This window comes from Pteronotus mesoamericanus, unplaced genomic scaffold, assembly GCF_021234165.1.
Source record: "Pteronotus mesoamericanus isolate MK-2021 breed Mesoamerican mustached bat unplaced genomic scaffold, CSHL_Meso_final contig_256, whole genome shotgun sequence".
Taxonomy (NCBI): domain Eukaryota; kingdom Metazoa; phylum Chordata; class Mammalia; order Chiroptera; family Mormoopidae; genus Pteronotus; species Pteronotus mesoamericanus.
The window spans coordinates 4,034,052-4,048,919 of NW_026555108.1; the positions used below are offsets into that span (position 1 = coordinate 4,034,052).

The 14,868-nt window shown below is 38.3% G+C and overlaps 1 protein-coding gene and 1 pseudogene across 1 annotated transcript in view; both read left to right on the forward strand.

Moving 5' to 3' along the window:
• The window catches only part of EDA (ectodysplasin A), a 299,496-nt gene that overhangs the window by 14,701 nt on the left and 269,927 nt on the right, over window positions 1–14,868 (forward strand). The gene's annotated exons all lie outside the window — the stretch shown is intronic.
• LOC129071082 (40S ribosomal protein S24-like) lies at window positions 3,458–11,165 on the forward strand (annotated as a pseudogene).

The following is a 14,868-nucleotide window of genomic DNA, read 5'->3' on the forward strand; positions in this document are numbered from 1 at the left end:
AACCAAGGGGACAGCTTTCTACCAAACAAAGGTGCTGGCAGAGGCCATTGTACCTATTCTGAGATGCACCCTGCCCCAAAACCATCAAGTGGGTGCCATATCTGAGTCTCTATCAACCTGGCTATTACTGTTTGCCCAGCTCTGGTGACTCCTTGAGATACCGCCCCACCCAACTTGCAGGCCTACTAAAGCCATTTCCAGTTTCCAGTGGCTTTTCCATATAAATGGCCTCTCTTGCCTCATGCTTTGGACTGTCCTAAAATCTCTCAAACAAGCAGCATTTGGTTTCTGCATACCTCATACCTCTTGCTAAGCAGTCCCACGCTTGGCACTAGCAGCAGCTGGCCTTGGTTAGCAGCTTAGCCTCTCCTGGGAACCTCCAAGCCCAGCAAAAGTAGCAGCCATCTGAAGATTGCTCTGAGACTCGTACCCGAGGGGGCGCTGTGGCCCCAGGTAGGGTACAGGTCGTGGCTGACTTTGCACCTCCTGGGAGGTCCCGGAGCCAGTGCACCCACTGGTCAGCTTTGAACCATGCTGGATTACAACCCTATCACCTCTATGAGCAACACACTCAAGGGGCAGATGCAGTGAAGACCAAAGCCCCACTGAAGCAAGTCCTGTTCTATAGGGTCCCCTCCTGTACATCAGCTCCTCCACTGTAGTCACAGCTGGTTCTTACAGCCAATCGTCCTGGGGTTCAATCCCTCCCAATAAAACTGACAGCAATCAAGGCTCAGCTACAACAGGACAGTGCACACAACCCACACAGGGCACACTTGGAACTCCCAGCTTAGGTGACTGGGAAGGCATGCCACTGGGCCCTACAGGACACCTACTACACGAAGCCTCTATACCAAGTTTGGGAGATGTAGCAGCTCTACCTAATACATAGAAACAACCATAGAAAAAGCAGGCAAAGTGCACAAAAAAAAATAAGAGTTCCCAAATGAAAGGACAGGAGAAATTGATAGAAAAAGCTAAATGAAGTGGAAGCAAGCAAATTAACACAGAGAGAGTTCAAAACCATGGTTATAAGAATCCTCAAGGAACTTAGAACTTCAAGGAACATAGTGAAAATTTCAATAGCATGGAAAAAGACATAGAAACCATAAAAAAGAACTAGTCAGAACTACATTAACTGAAATGAAGAATAACTTACAGGGAAGCAACAGTAGACTAGATGAAGCTGAGAATCAAATTAGCGATTCGGAATAAAGGAAGAAATAAGCATGTAAGCACAACAGTGAAAGTAGAAAAGAATACAAAAAATTGAGCAAAGTGTAAATAGCCTCTGGTACAACTTCAAGTGTACCAACATTCATATCATAGGGGTGTCAGAAGGAGAAGGGAGAGAGCAAAGTGTCCCAATCAAGATGAACCCAAAGAGGCCCACACCAAGACACATCATAATTAAAGTGCCAAATGTTAAAGACAAAGTGAGAATCTTAAAAGCAGCAAGAAAAGAGCAGTTAGTTACAAGAGAACTCTCATAAGGCTGTCAGCTGATTTCTCAACAGAAACTTTGTAGGCCAGAAGGGACCGGGAAGAAACATTCAAAGTCATGAAAAGCAAGGACTTAAAACTAAGATTGCTCTACTCAGCAAAGCTGTCAGTTAGAATCAAAGGGCGGATAAAGACCTTTCCACACAACAAAAGGCTAAAGGAGTTCATCACCACCAAACCTGTATTGCATGATATCTTAAAGGGTCTTCTAGAAGAGGAATGAGGAGGAGGAGAGAAAAGATTAGAAACATGAACATTAAAATAGTGCTAAATACATTTCTATCAACAATTGACTCTAAAATAACAAAATAAACCAACAAGCAGTACAGAAACAGACTCATAGATACAGAGAACATTTTGACGGTTGCCAGATGGGGGATTTGGGGGATGGGTGAAAAAGGTAAAGGTATTAAGAAGTACAAATTTGTTGTTACAGGATAATCATGGGGATGTAAAGTACAGCATAGGGAATATAGTCAATAATATTCTAATAACTATGTATGGTATCAGATGGGTACTGGAATTATTGGGGTGATACCTTATAAATTAAATAATGTCTAATCACTGGGGTATACACCTGAACCTAATATAATATAGTATGTCAACTGTAATTGAAAATAAAAAATTAAAAAATTTAAATAACTAAAACAGATATGTGAAAAGATGTTCACCTTCCCTAGCTGTTAGATAAATACAAATCAAATCTACAATGAGGTACCATCTCACACTTGTTAGAATGGGTGTTATCAGCAAGACAAGTAATGACAGTGTTGGAGAGGTCATGGTGAAAAAGGAACCTTTATTTACCACTATTGGAAATGTAAATTGGTACAGCCACTATGGAAAACAGTATGAAGGTTCCTCAAAAAATTAGAAGTAAAATTACTGTATGACCCACCAACTCCTCTTCTAGATATGTATCTGAAAAACTTGAAAACATTTATTTGCAAAGGTATATGGACTCCTGTGTTCATTGCAGCATTATTCATGGTGGCCAAGACATGGAAACAACCGAATTGTCCCTCAATAGATGATTGGAGGGGACTTCCAGTCAAGATGAAGGTGTAGGTAGACATGCTTTACCTCCTTGCACAACCATAAGAAGGATCACAACTAATTTCAAAACAAAAAGCACCCAGAACTGCCAGGAAATTGAACTGTACGAAAGTCCAACAACCAAGGATTAAAGAAGCTACATTCATCCAGATGGGTAGGAGGGGCAGAAACGGGAAGCTGGGGCAGAGAGAATGCAGTGTGGCAGTGGTAAGCCAGTGATGGTGAGTCAGTGGTGGTGGCTGGTGGAACAGTGGTGTTCTATCACATTCACGTGTGGTTGATAAAAATCAGTGGGACACCTTTTGAGCTACTAATCCCACTATCACATCTGATATTGTCCACCACACTGCCATAAAAATATATTTCTAGAAACTAATAAAAATTGGTCCTAAAGACAAAAAGTAAATAGATGATTGGATAAAGATGTGGTGCATATATACAATGGAATACTACTCACCCATAAGAAAAAGTGAAACACTGTCATTTGTGACAACATGGATGGATCTTGAGAATATCACACTAAGCGAAATAAGTCAGATAGAAAAAGCCAAGTTCCATATGATTTCACTTATATGTGGGATATAATACTGAAAGCAACAAATGAACAAACAAGACAAACAAAAACTCATAGACAAAGAGAACAGTATGCTGATTACCAGAGGGAAGGAGGGTAAGGGGTATCATGGGTAGAGAGGGTCAAATATATGGTGACAGAAGGAGATTTGACTTTGGGTGGTGAACACAATGAAATATACAGATGATGCATTATACAATTGTATACATGAAACCATTATAATTTCATTAACCAATGTTACCCCATTAAATTTAATAACATTTTAAAAAATGAGCTAAGGACTTGAATAAACATTTCTTCAAAGAGGACATGTAAATGGTCAACATGTATATGAGTAAGTGTTCGACACCACTAATCACTATGGAAATACAAATCAATCAAGTCCACAATGAGATACTACTTCAGAACTGTCAGGATGTCTACTATTTTTTTAAAAAGACAACATGTATTGGTGAGGATATGGAAAAATCAGAATGCTTGTATACTGTTGGTGGGAATGTAAAGTGGTACAGCTGCTGTGGAAAACAGCACGGATGTTTTGTAAAAAATGAAAGCTAGAACTCCCATATAATTCAGTAATGCTACTTTTTGGGTATTTTTTTAAAAGAATTAAAATTAGGATGCCAAAGAGATATTTGCACTTTCATGTTTTTTGCAGCATTATTGATAATAGCCAAGATGTGGAGACAATCTAAATATCCATTGATACATAAACAGATAAAGAAAATGTGATAATACTATTCAGCCTTTAAAAAGTACATTCTGCAATATGTGAGTATGGATGAACCTTGAGAACATTATGCTAAGTGAAATAAGCCAGTCACAGAAAGACAAATACTGCATGATTCCACTTATATGAGATATCTAAAATATCAATTTCAGAGATTCCAAGAGTGGAATGTTGATTAGTACAGGGGGAAGGAAATGTGGAGGTATTAATCAAGGGACATTAAGTTTCACTTAAGCAAGATAAGTTCTAAAGATCTGATGTATAACATTGTACCTATAGTCAACAATAATATATTATACACTTAAACATTTAAGAGGGTATATCTCATGTTACATATTCTTACCACAATAAAATACAATTAAAGGTGAAAAACTTTCTGGGATTTTAATTTTGATTGTATTGAAACTAAAAATCAATTTAAGGAAAACTTAAATCTTTATAATATTGAGTCTTCCAATCTATGAATATGGTATATACCTCCATTAATTGAGGTTTTCTGCAGAGAACTCTTATACACCTTTCATGAGATTTATTTCAAGGTACTTGATATTTCTTGAAGCCATTTTAAATGTCTGCAGTTAATGTTGTCATCCATTACCCAGTCCCGATTCAGTTCCATCAGCTGCTGGGAGTGCTACCAGGAGACAGATCTCAGTTCACAGATTTTGTTTGAATTTGTCTTCTTTGAAGAAAACTGTCTCACTTAAGAATATCCTTCCTTCTAGGGCATCCCACATCCAATGAATGATCAATGAGGGAGTATAAATTTAGGCTAGCCCCTTTTCCCCCAGTCCAGAAACCTCTGAAGGGCTATACCAGCTCCAGATCTCCTTATGAATTTGGCTAGGGCATTTGGGGGATTGATTTTTTTTTCCTGTTGCACATTATGTTGATCCCAAAAGCACTTCCCTATAAAAGTTCTACGTGGCCCTGGCTGGTGTGGCTCAGTGGACTGAGTGCCATCCTGTGAACCTAAAGGTCACCGATTTTATTCCAGTCAGGGCACATGCCTGGGTTGTTGGTTAGGTCCCCATTTGGGGGCGTGTGAGAGACAACCCATTGATGTATCTCTCGCACATCAATGTTTCTCTCCCTCTCTTTCGCCCTTCCTTCCCTTTTCTCTAAAAATAAATAAATAAAATCTTTAAAAAAAAAAAAGTCCTACGTGATAATCTATGTCTTCCAGTCTGTGTTACAGGAAAACAAACCTAGGCCTGTATAATTCTTTTTCTTACATTATTGTACTGGCTTGAACATTCAGGACAATGCTGAATAAAAGCAGTGATAGCATGCATCCTTGTCCTATTCCTAATCTTAGAGGGAAAAATCTTTTAACATGTCAACTTTAGAGATGTTTGCTGTATTTTCTTTGTTGTTTTAAAAAGACTACCTTTATGAATTTAAAAGTTATTTTCTAATCTAGTTACTAAGAGTTGTGTTTTAGTCATGAGTGGATAAATCATTATATCAGATGGTTTTCTTGCATCTATTGAGATAATCATTTTGGTTTCCCCCCCTTTATTCTTTGAATGTGGTGTTAAATTAATCTTGCACTTGTGAAATAAATCATACATAGACTTGATGGCAGCCATAGCCTTATGAAAAAAATTTCTATTTTAAATTCTTTTTTTAAAATAATGTAAGCCCTGGCTGGTGTGGCTCAGTGGATTGAGTGCCGGCCTATGAACCAAAGGGTCGCTGGTTTGATTCCAAGTCAGAACACATACCTGGGTTGCAGGCCAGGTCCCCAGTAGGGGGTGCACGAGAGGCAGCCACACATTAATGTTTCTCTCCCTCTCTTCTTCCTTCCCTACCCCGCTTTCTTAAAATGAATAAAATCTTACAAAAATAAGATAAAACAATTTAAAAGTTTTTCAGTTACAGTCAGTATACAATACTATAAGAGGGGGACCCAAAAAAAACCCAGAAGTATCTTCTGGAAGGTGGGCCCCTTGTAGTACAGGCTTCCCATGCTAGGTGAGTGTTCTAGAAGCCCACCTGTATCAATCAGTGTACCACTTGACCTTGTTGTGAGAGGTTGCGTTTGGATTTTTTTGAAGACTCTTTCAACGCATTTGCCCATTTCATGATGGGTGATTTACAAGTGAATCTGCCTATACCACAGTAGTGTTCAGCAGTTTTTGACCAAAAATGGCATGACTCCTGTGCCCCACCCTCCCTATTCACCCAATCTCTCCCCCATCAACTTATTTTTGTTTCCCTGGATGAGAAAAGTCCTCAAAGGGAAACGTTCTGCCAATGTGGAAGTGGTGAAACAAAAAATGGCAGAAGCATTAGAAGGCATCAAAATCAATGGCTTCAAAACCTGTTTTGAGCAGTGGACAAAACTGCTCAAATAGGTGAGCATTTGATTGCATAAAATGGAGAGTACTTTGAAGGTGACTGAAGTTTAAACATGTAAAAATAAATACACAATTTTTTATAAATAAATTCCGGGTTTTTTTTGCGCCCCCCCTTGTATTAATTTTAGGTGTACAACCCAGCGATTAGACATTATATAATTTATGAAGTTATCACCACAGTAAATCTAGTACATACTTGACACCACATATAGTTATTACAATATTATTGACTATATTCCTTATGATGTACTTTACATTTTCATGACTATTCTGTAACTACCAATTTGTACTTCTTAATCCCTTCAACTTTTTAACCCAGTCCCCACCTCCTCTCTGGCAATTATCAGTCTGTTCTCTATGTCTATGAGTTTGTTTCTGTTTTGTGTGTTCATTTATTTTGTTCTTTAGATCCCACATATAAGTAAAATTATATCATATTTATCATTCTCTGACTTATTTCACTTAGCATAATACACTCTAACCTCATGCATACTGTTGCAAATGATAAGATTTTATTCTTTTTTATGGAGAAGTGATATTCCATTGTATAAAGGGTGTGGCAGAAGTAAGGCCTGCTTGAGTGTGGTTGGTAGGGTAATAATATGGGTGTAATAATTTCTAGTTTTAATTTGAACATTTCACCTAAAATGTTATATGGTGTGCTTGAGTGTGATATTGTTATGTTACAGAATTACATGCTTATGATTTTGTAATAAAAGGGGTGTTATTTGTGATGGACCCTGTATATGTACCACAACTTTAAAACCCACTTACCAATTGATGGGCACTGGGTTGTTTTAATATCTTGTCTATTGTAAATAACACTGCACTGAACATGGGGGTGCATATATCTTTTTGAATTAGTGTTTTGGATTTCATTAAACATATTGCCAGAAGTTGAAATGCTGGGTAATAAAGTACTGTTTTAATTTTTTGAGAAATCCCCATAATGTTTTCTATTTCTATTTCTATTTTTTTAAATCTCACCTAAGGATATATTTATTGATTTTAGAGAGAGAAGAAAAGAGAGGTGGGGAAGAGAAAGAGAGAGAGCGTGTGTGAAACACTGATGTGGGAAAGAAACAGATCAGTTGCACCCTGACTGAGGATCAGATCAAACCCACAGCCTAGGTATGTGCCCTGACCAGGGCTCAAACCCGCAAGCTTTTGGTGTATGGGACAATGCTCTAACCAACTGAGTCACTCAGCCAGGGCTTATTTTTTTATTCTCTTAAAATATTTTTCTTAGATTTTATTTATTCATTTATTTTTTTTTAGAGAGAGGGGAAGGGAGGAAGAAGGAGAGAGAGAGAAACATTCATGTGCAAGAGAAACATCCATCAGTTGCCTCCTGTGCACCCCCAATGGGATATGTGCCCTGAATGGGAAACGAAACAGCGACTTTTCCGTTCTCAGGTTCGCACTCAATCCACTGTCCACTGAGCCAGGGCTAATTTTAATTTTTTTTTTTAATTATGATGTTTTCCACAGTGAGCGCACCAATGTACAGTCCCACCAATAGTACATGAGGGTTCCCTTTTCTTTACATCCTCACCAATAGTTGTTGCTTTTTTAAAAAGATTTTATTTATTTAGAGATAAGGGAAGAGAGGGAGAAAGAGAAGGAGAGAAACATCAGTGTGTGGTTGCCTTGCATGTTCCCCCTACTGGGGACCTGGCCCGCAACCCAGGCATGTGCCATGACTGGGAATCAAACCGATGACCCTTTGCTTTGCAATCCAGCGCTCAGTCCACTGAGCCACACCAGCCAGGGCAATAGTTGTTTGTTGATTTATTGGTAATAGTCATTGTGACAGGTGTGAAGAGATACCTCACTGTGGTTTTAATTTTCATTTCTCTGATTAGTGACCTTGAGCATCTTTTCATATGTCTATTGGCCATCTCTACGTCCTCTTTGGAGAAGTGTCTATTCAGGTCTTGTGCCCGTTTTTTCATTGGATTGCTTTCTTGTGGGTGTTGAGTTTATAAATTTTGGATAATAATCTATTATTAGAGGTGTTTTTGGCAAATATCTGTTTTCATTCAGTAGGTTTTCTTTTCATTTTGTTTATGGTTTCTTTTGCTATGCAAAAAGTTTTTAGTTTTATGTAGTCCCATTTGTTTATTTGTTTCTTTTGTTTCCCTTGCCCAAGGAGATCAATCAGAAAAAGTATCACTAAGGGTAATGCCAGAAAGTTTACAGTCTATATTTTCTTCTAGGAGTTTTATGGTTTCAAGTTGTACATTTAAATCTTTAATCCATTTCAAGTTTATTCTTTTTTTCTTTTTAGTTTATTCTTGTATATGTTGTAAGAAGGTGGTCAGTTTTAATTTTTTGCATGTATCTGTCCAATGTTCCCAACACCATTTATTGAATAAACTGTCTTTACCCTATTGTATATTTTTTGCCTCCTTTGCGAGATATCAGTTGACCATAAAGGTGTGGGTTTATTTCTGGGCTCTTTATTCTATTCCACCGGTCATTGTACATTGGACAATGATGCCTCAGGCACCTTGGGACCTCACACAGTTCTCTCAATTGCCATCAGCTGCCCCATCGTATTTTCCTCTATCTCATCAGTGGTCTGAAATCTTTTTCCTGTCAAAGGTGATTTTAGTTTTGGGAAAAGCCAAAAGTCACAGGGCACCAAATCTGGGCTGTAGAGGGGCTGAGTCACCTGAGTGATCTGATGTTTCACTAAAAACCCTGCATGAGACATGATGCATGACTGGGCGCATTTTCATGATGAAGCTGCCAATCACCAGTTGCCCATAGCTGTGGCCTTCTGAATCATCCGAATACTTTCCGCAGAGGAATGTTCAAACTTAACACAAAATTTGATGCAGATTCATTGTTCTACTTGCTTAGTCATTTTGAATGTGATGGCCACACAGTACACATGCTCACTCAATGGCGTCTACCACCCCCACTGATTAGTACAGTGAAGTTGTCATTGTTCCTGCACGCACATTCCAGTCCTCTCTCCTTGGCTGCCAGGTTATATTGATATTGCACAAACCGTTCTCATTTTATTAACAATAGCTGGACTTTTTCTGGACAGACCTCATATGTCCTATAGTGTAATGTCATTTATCAAACAGGTCAAGTTGTGTTGTGTAAATAATTTTTGCCCTCTCTGATTTTTTTTTTTTTTTGGTCTACTGGTTCTATCAGTTGCTGAGATAGTTGTGTTAGAAATCTTTCATGATGATTATATATTTATGTCTTCTTTTAGTTCTGAGAATTTCTGATTTATATATTGTGAGATCAAGTCATTAGCTGAATACAGATTTAGAATGATCATATCTTCTTGTTGAGTTGAGCCTTTTATTATTATTTTTTAAGATTTTAGTTTCTTTTTAAAGAAAGAGGGGAAGGGAGGGAGAAAGAGAGGGAGAGAAACATCAATATATGAAAGAAAAATCTATTGGTTGCCTCTCACACACTCCTAACTGGGGACCTGGGCCGCCACCCAACCATATGCCCTGACTGGGAATTGAACTTTTGGTTCGCAGGTTGGTGTTCAATCCACTGAGCCACACCAGCCAGCCCATGAACCTTTTATTATTATGAAATGTTCCTCTTTATCTCTAGTAATGCTTTTTACCTTATAATCTATATTATTTGACATTAATACTGCTACTTTCTTTTGGATGCTATTTGCATGATAACTCTTCCATCTTTAAAATTTTTAAACCTTTATTTATTTTTTATTTATTCATTCTTGTAAACAGACAGTGCTTTATTTTTTTAATACTGTGTATCTTTTTTAACTGGTACATCTAATCAGTGTTCATTGAATGTAATTAATCATATGTTTGGCTTTAAATGTATCCTACTTTTAATAAATGCATTCTACTTTTCCTGCCTATTTTGAAACTTCTCTCTCCATATTACTTTCTTTTCAAGTTTATTGGTCTCATTTTTTTTTTTTACCCTTTGTTAACTTTCTAGTTGTATGTTATTTTACTATTGTTTTGGTGTATATTCCAGAGATTAAAACATTCATTCTTGACTTACAGTTTGATAAAAGTTAGTTCTTTGGCCTCTTTCTATACAGTGCAAAGTCTTTAGGATACTTTAACTTCCTTTTCCCCTGTCAAACTATATGCTATTGTTTTGTAATTTAATTATCTATATAACGTAAACCACACAAGAGATCATCATTGTTGTTTTATTGTCAATATTTATTTAGGTTATCCGATGTTTGTGCTTTTCTTATCTCTTCACTCCTTTTTTTTGTTTGTTTGTTTCCAAGTCCCTGTCTTGGAAAATTTTCTTCTGTTCCACTAGTATCAGATCAAACCCATTTTCCCTTTAGTTTGCATCTGCTTTGGATAATTTTTTTCCGTTTTTGTTCTGAAAATATGTGTTTATTACACCTTCATTTTTGAAGGATGTTTTTTACTGGCTCTAGAATTGTAAGTTATTAAATACTCTTCTTAAAACATGTTGAAGGCTGCTTGAAGATCGGCCGCCATCATGTTGAAGGCTGCTTGAAGAATGACACAGTGACTATCCAGACCAGGAAGTTCACAACCAACAGACTACTTCAGCAGAAACAAATAGTCATTGATGTCCTTCACCCTAGCAAGGCAACAGTGCCCAAGACAGAAATTCGGGAAAAAACTAGCCAAAATGTATAAGACTACACCAGATGTCATCTTTGTGTTTGGATGAAGAACCCATTTTGATGGTGGCAAGACAACTTGGCTTTGGTATTTTTTATGATTCCTTGGATTATGCAAAGAAAAAAGAACCCAAACACCAACTCACAAGACATGGCCTATATGAGAAGAAGAAGACCTCAAGAAAACAGAGAAAGAAACGCAAGAACAGAATGAAGAAAGTCAGGGGGACTGCAAAGGCCAATGTTGGTGCTGGCAAAAAGAAGGAGTAAAGATTCTTCAGTGACTTATCTGCAGTGATAATGCAGATTTTTCATGAAAGGATTAATAAACTAAGATTTTTTATGTGAAAAAAACCGTGTTGAAGATACAATGTCACTGACTACTGGCTTTCATTATTTCTGAGGGGAAATCAGCTGAAAAATTTATATTTGCTTCTTTGGTAGATAATGTGCTTCTTCCTCTGTCTTCTTTACATGTTTCTCTTTATCTTTGGGTTTTAGTAATTTTACCATAATGTCCTTAGGTGTGATTTTTCTTTATATTTATCTTCACTGGGGTTCATAGTACTTGAATTTGTGGCTTGATGGTTGTTTGTCTGTTTTGAAATATTCTCAGCTATTATTTCTTTAAATGTTGTCCCTGCCTTATTCTTGCTCTACTCTTTTAAAGATTCAGTTACAACCTCTTTTAGACATTTTCTCTGTATCCCTTATTCCTCTGACACACTTTTTTCTGTATTCCGTCCTTTGTTTTCTCTGTATTTCATTGTGGATATTTTCTTCTGACCTATCTTCCAATTCACTCTCTTTAGCTTTGCCTTATCTTCTGTTAAACTCACCCAACGTTTTTTTCTTAATTTCACTTCTCACATATATTTTTCTTTTATTTCCAGAATTTTAACTTGGTTCTTTTTAAAAATAGCATTCAGTTCTTTGCCAAAATTTACTATTTTTCCTTTTCTTCCTTCCTTCCTTCCATTCCTTTCTCCCTTTCTTTCTTTCCTTTCTTTTATTTTTTGCACATAAAGCACAATTATTTGAAATTAATCTAGTAACTCCGTTATCTCAATCCTTTGGGGTATGTTTCTGTTGTCTATTGTCTCTCTTGGTTTTTTAATTTATTTTGCCTTCTTTGCTCATATGCCTGGTTAGTTTTGGTTGACTGGCAGACACTGTATATGAAAAACTATAATAGAGATGGTTTGAGGGCTCTGCTTCTTAAATCTTTAACCAGAAAGGATATATGCTTACTTCAGGCAAGTGATTAAGAGCATTAGAAATCCCTTACCACTTTAATTCAGTCTGAGGTTGAGATAATTTGAAGCTGACCATGCAAAGGCTGATTTAACCTTCCTTCGGGTGTGTATTCTTTCTCAGTTGGAACCCAACAACTGTAGGTTTATCTAGGGTTCACCTCAATGATGGGTTCTGAATTCAAATGTTTGTTGTTTTAGTTTTATACCTGTCAAAAGCTCTGCTGTCTCTCAGCTGACTTTTCTGTAATCAGCCAGTGACCTGAAGAGAAAAACAGCCTCTCTTAGTTTTATTTTTATCTTGCATCTTGTCTCCATTACACCTTATTATCCTATTAGATGTTGGGTGCCTTCAAATATATATATGATTTATATTTTCTTACAGTTTTCTTGTTGTTTTCAGCAGAAATTTGGTCTGAATTAGTCTTCCATAACTAGAAGCAGAATCAGGTCCTCATTTCTTCAACAAGTGTTTATTGATCATCTTCTATGCATCAGACACTGTACAAAGCAATGGAGCTGAAACTTTTGAGCTGGGTAGTGAGGATCATTGTCATCATGGAGCTTACAGTCAAGTGAACAGGCAAATGTGATACAGCATAATAATGCAATGATAAAGATAATTATAGGATAATCTGGAGCACTAAGGTGGAATACCTGATCCGGACTTTTGAAACCAAGGAACAGTTTCTGGACAAAGAATCTTTTGAGGTTAGACTTGAAATATGAGTAAGAGTTGTCTAGATAAGACTTTTTTAGGCAGAAGAAATAACATGTACTAAGAAATGGAAGAGGTGGGAAAGAACATGGCATATTCAGGGAACAGCAAACTCTATAGAGCTACACTTATTAAGACAGTGTGGTACTGGCATAGGATAGGCATATAGATCAATGGAAGAGAATTGATTGTTTAGAAACAACCTAACATTTATGGCCCTGGCTGATGTGGCTCAGGGGATTGAGTGTTGGACTGTGAACCAAAAGGTTGCCAGTTCAATTCCAGTCAGGGTACATACTTGGGTTTCAGGCCAGATCCCCAGTTGGGGGCGTGCGAGAGGCAACCAATTGACATCTCTCATTCCTCTGTTTCTCTCCCACTCTTTCTTTCTCCCTTCTTCTCTCTCTAAAAGTAAATAAATAAAATCTTTAAAAAAAAACAACAACCCTGACACTTATGGTCAATTGATTGTTGACAAATGTACCAAAACAATTCATTAGGCAGACTCTATTCGACAAATGGTGCTGGGACATTTGTATACACATGTAAAAAGATCAACTTAGCCACCTTCTGGTCAAGATGGTGGTATAGGCAGACATGGCTTGCCTCTTTGCACAACCACATCAAAATTACAATTAAAATATAGAACAGTCACTCAGAACCATCAGAAACTGAGTAAATGGAAGTCTGACAACTACAGAATTAAAGATACCATATCAATACAGACTTGTAGGAGAGGCACAGATGCAGAATGGGCTGGTCCCCCACCCACATGTAGTGGATAAAAGTTTGGGAGGGATATCTCGGAGGCAAGGAGTTCCAGCCCACACCAGACCCCCAGCCCAGGGTTCCGGTGCCAGAAAGATAACTCCCCACAACTTCTGGATGCAAAAACCAGCAGGGATTGATTCAATGGAAGAAACTGCTGGAGTCCCAGAAGTTCCACTTAAAGAACCCACACACAGACTCACCTACTCAGACCTGCTCCCTCTGAGCTCCAGCACTGGGGTAGCAGCTTGAAAGGCACCAGTGGCATTAAGGGAGGAACTGAAGGGTCTGGTTAGCAGAGGCCATTGTTCCTTTTCTAAATCCCGCCCCCCACCAAATTGGCAAGCTGGTGCCATGTCTGAGATTCCATCAACCTGGCTTATACTGTTTGACCCACCTTGGAGATCTCAGAGACTCTGCCCCACTCAACTTATGGACCCACCCCAAGCTGCTTTTCCATAGGAATGGCTGGTCCTGGCTCATGTTTCACAACTTCCTAAATCCCCTCAAATAAGCAATAGCTGGCCTCAGTGAACCCCAGGCCTGGCACTAGCAGAGGCCAACCTAGATTCACAGCTTGGCTTCAGCTGGGAATCTCCAAACCCAGCACAAGTAGCAGCCATCTCAGATTACATTATAGCTCAGGCAGGGTGGCCCTGGTCAAATCACAAGTGGGGGCTGACCTTGTCCTGCACCACCCGGGAAACCCCAGGGCCAGTGCATCCAGTGGACAGCTTTAGATTACATTGGAGCACCACCACTCTGCTCCTGCACAGCTTTTTCTCCACAGAGGACAGAGGTTGCTGGTCAGTGGTCACAGCCAATCCATGCTGCTTACTGGCCTGGGTAAACCCCTCCCATTGATCTGCCAATGGAAACCAAGTCTCAACTACAAGAGGAGGGTGTATTCAGCTCATACAAAGGACACACCTCGAGTATCCAGCTTGAGTGATAAGGGAGGCTGTTCCACTGGACCCTACAGGACACCTACTACATTAGGCCACCCTACAAATAAATACATGGAGTCAAAGCAGCTTTACCTAATATGTAGAAACAAACACAGGGAGGCTGCCAAAATGAGGAGACAAAGAAACAACACTCAAATGAAAGAACAGATCAAAACTCCAGAAAAAGAGCTAAATGAAATGGAGATAAGCAATCTATCAGATGCATAGTTCAAAACACTGGTTATAAGGATGTTCAAGGAACTTAGTGAGGACCTCAACAGCATAAAACAGTCAGAAATGAAGGATACACTAATTGAAATAAAGAG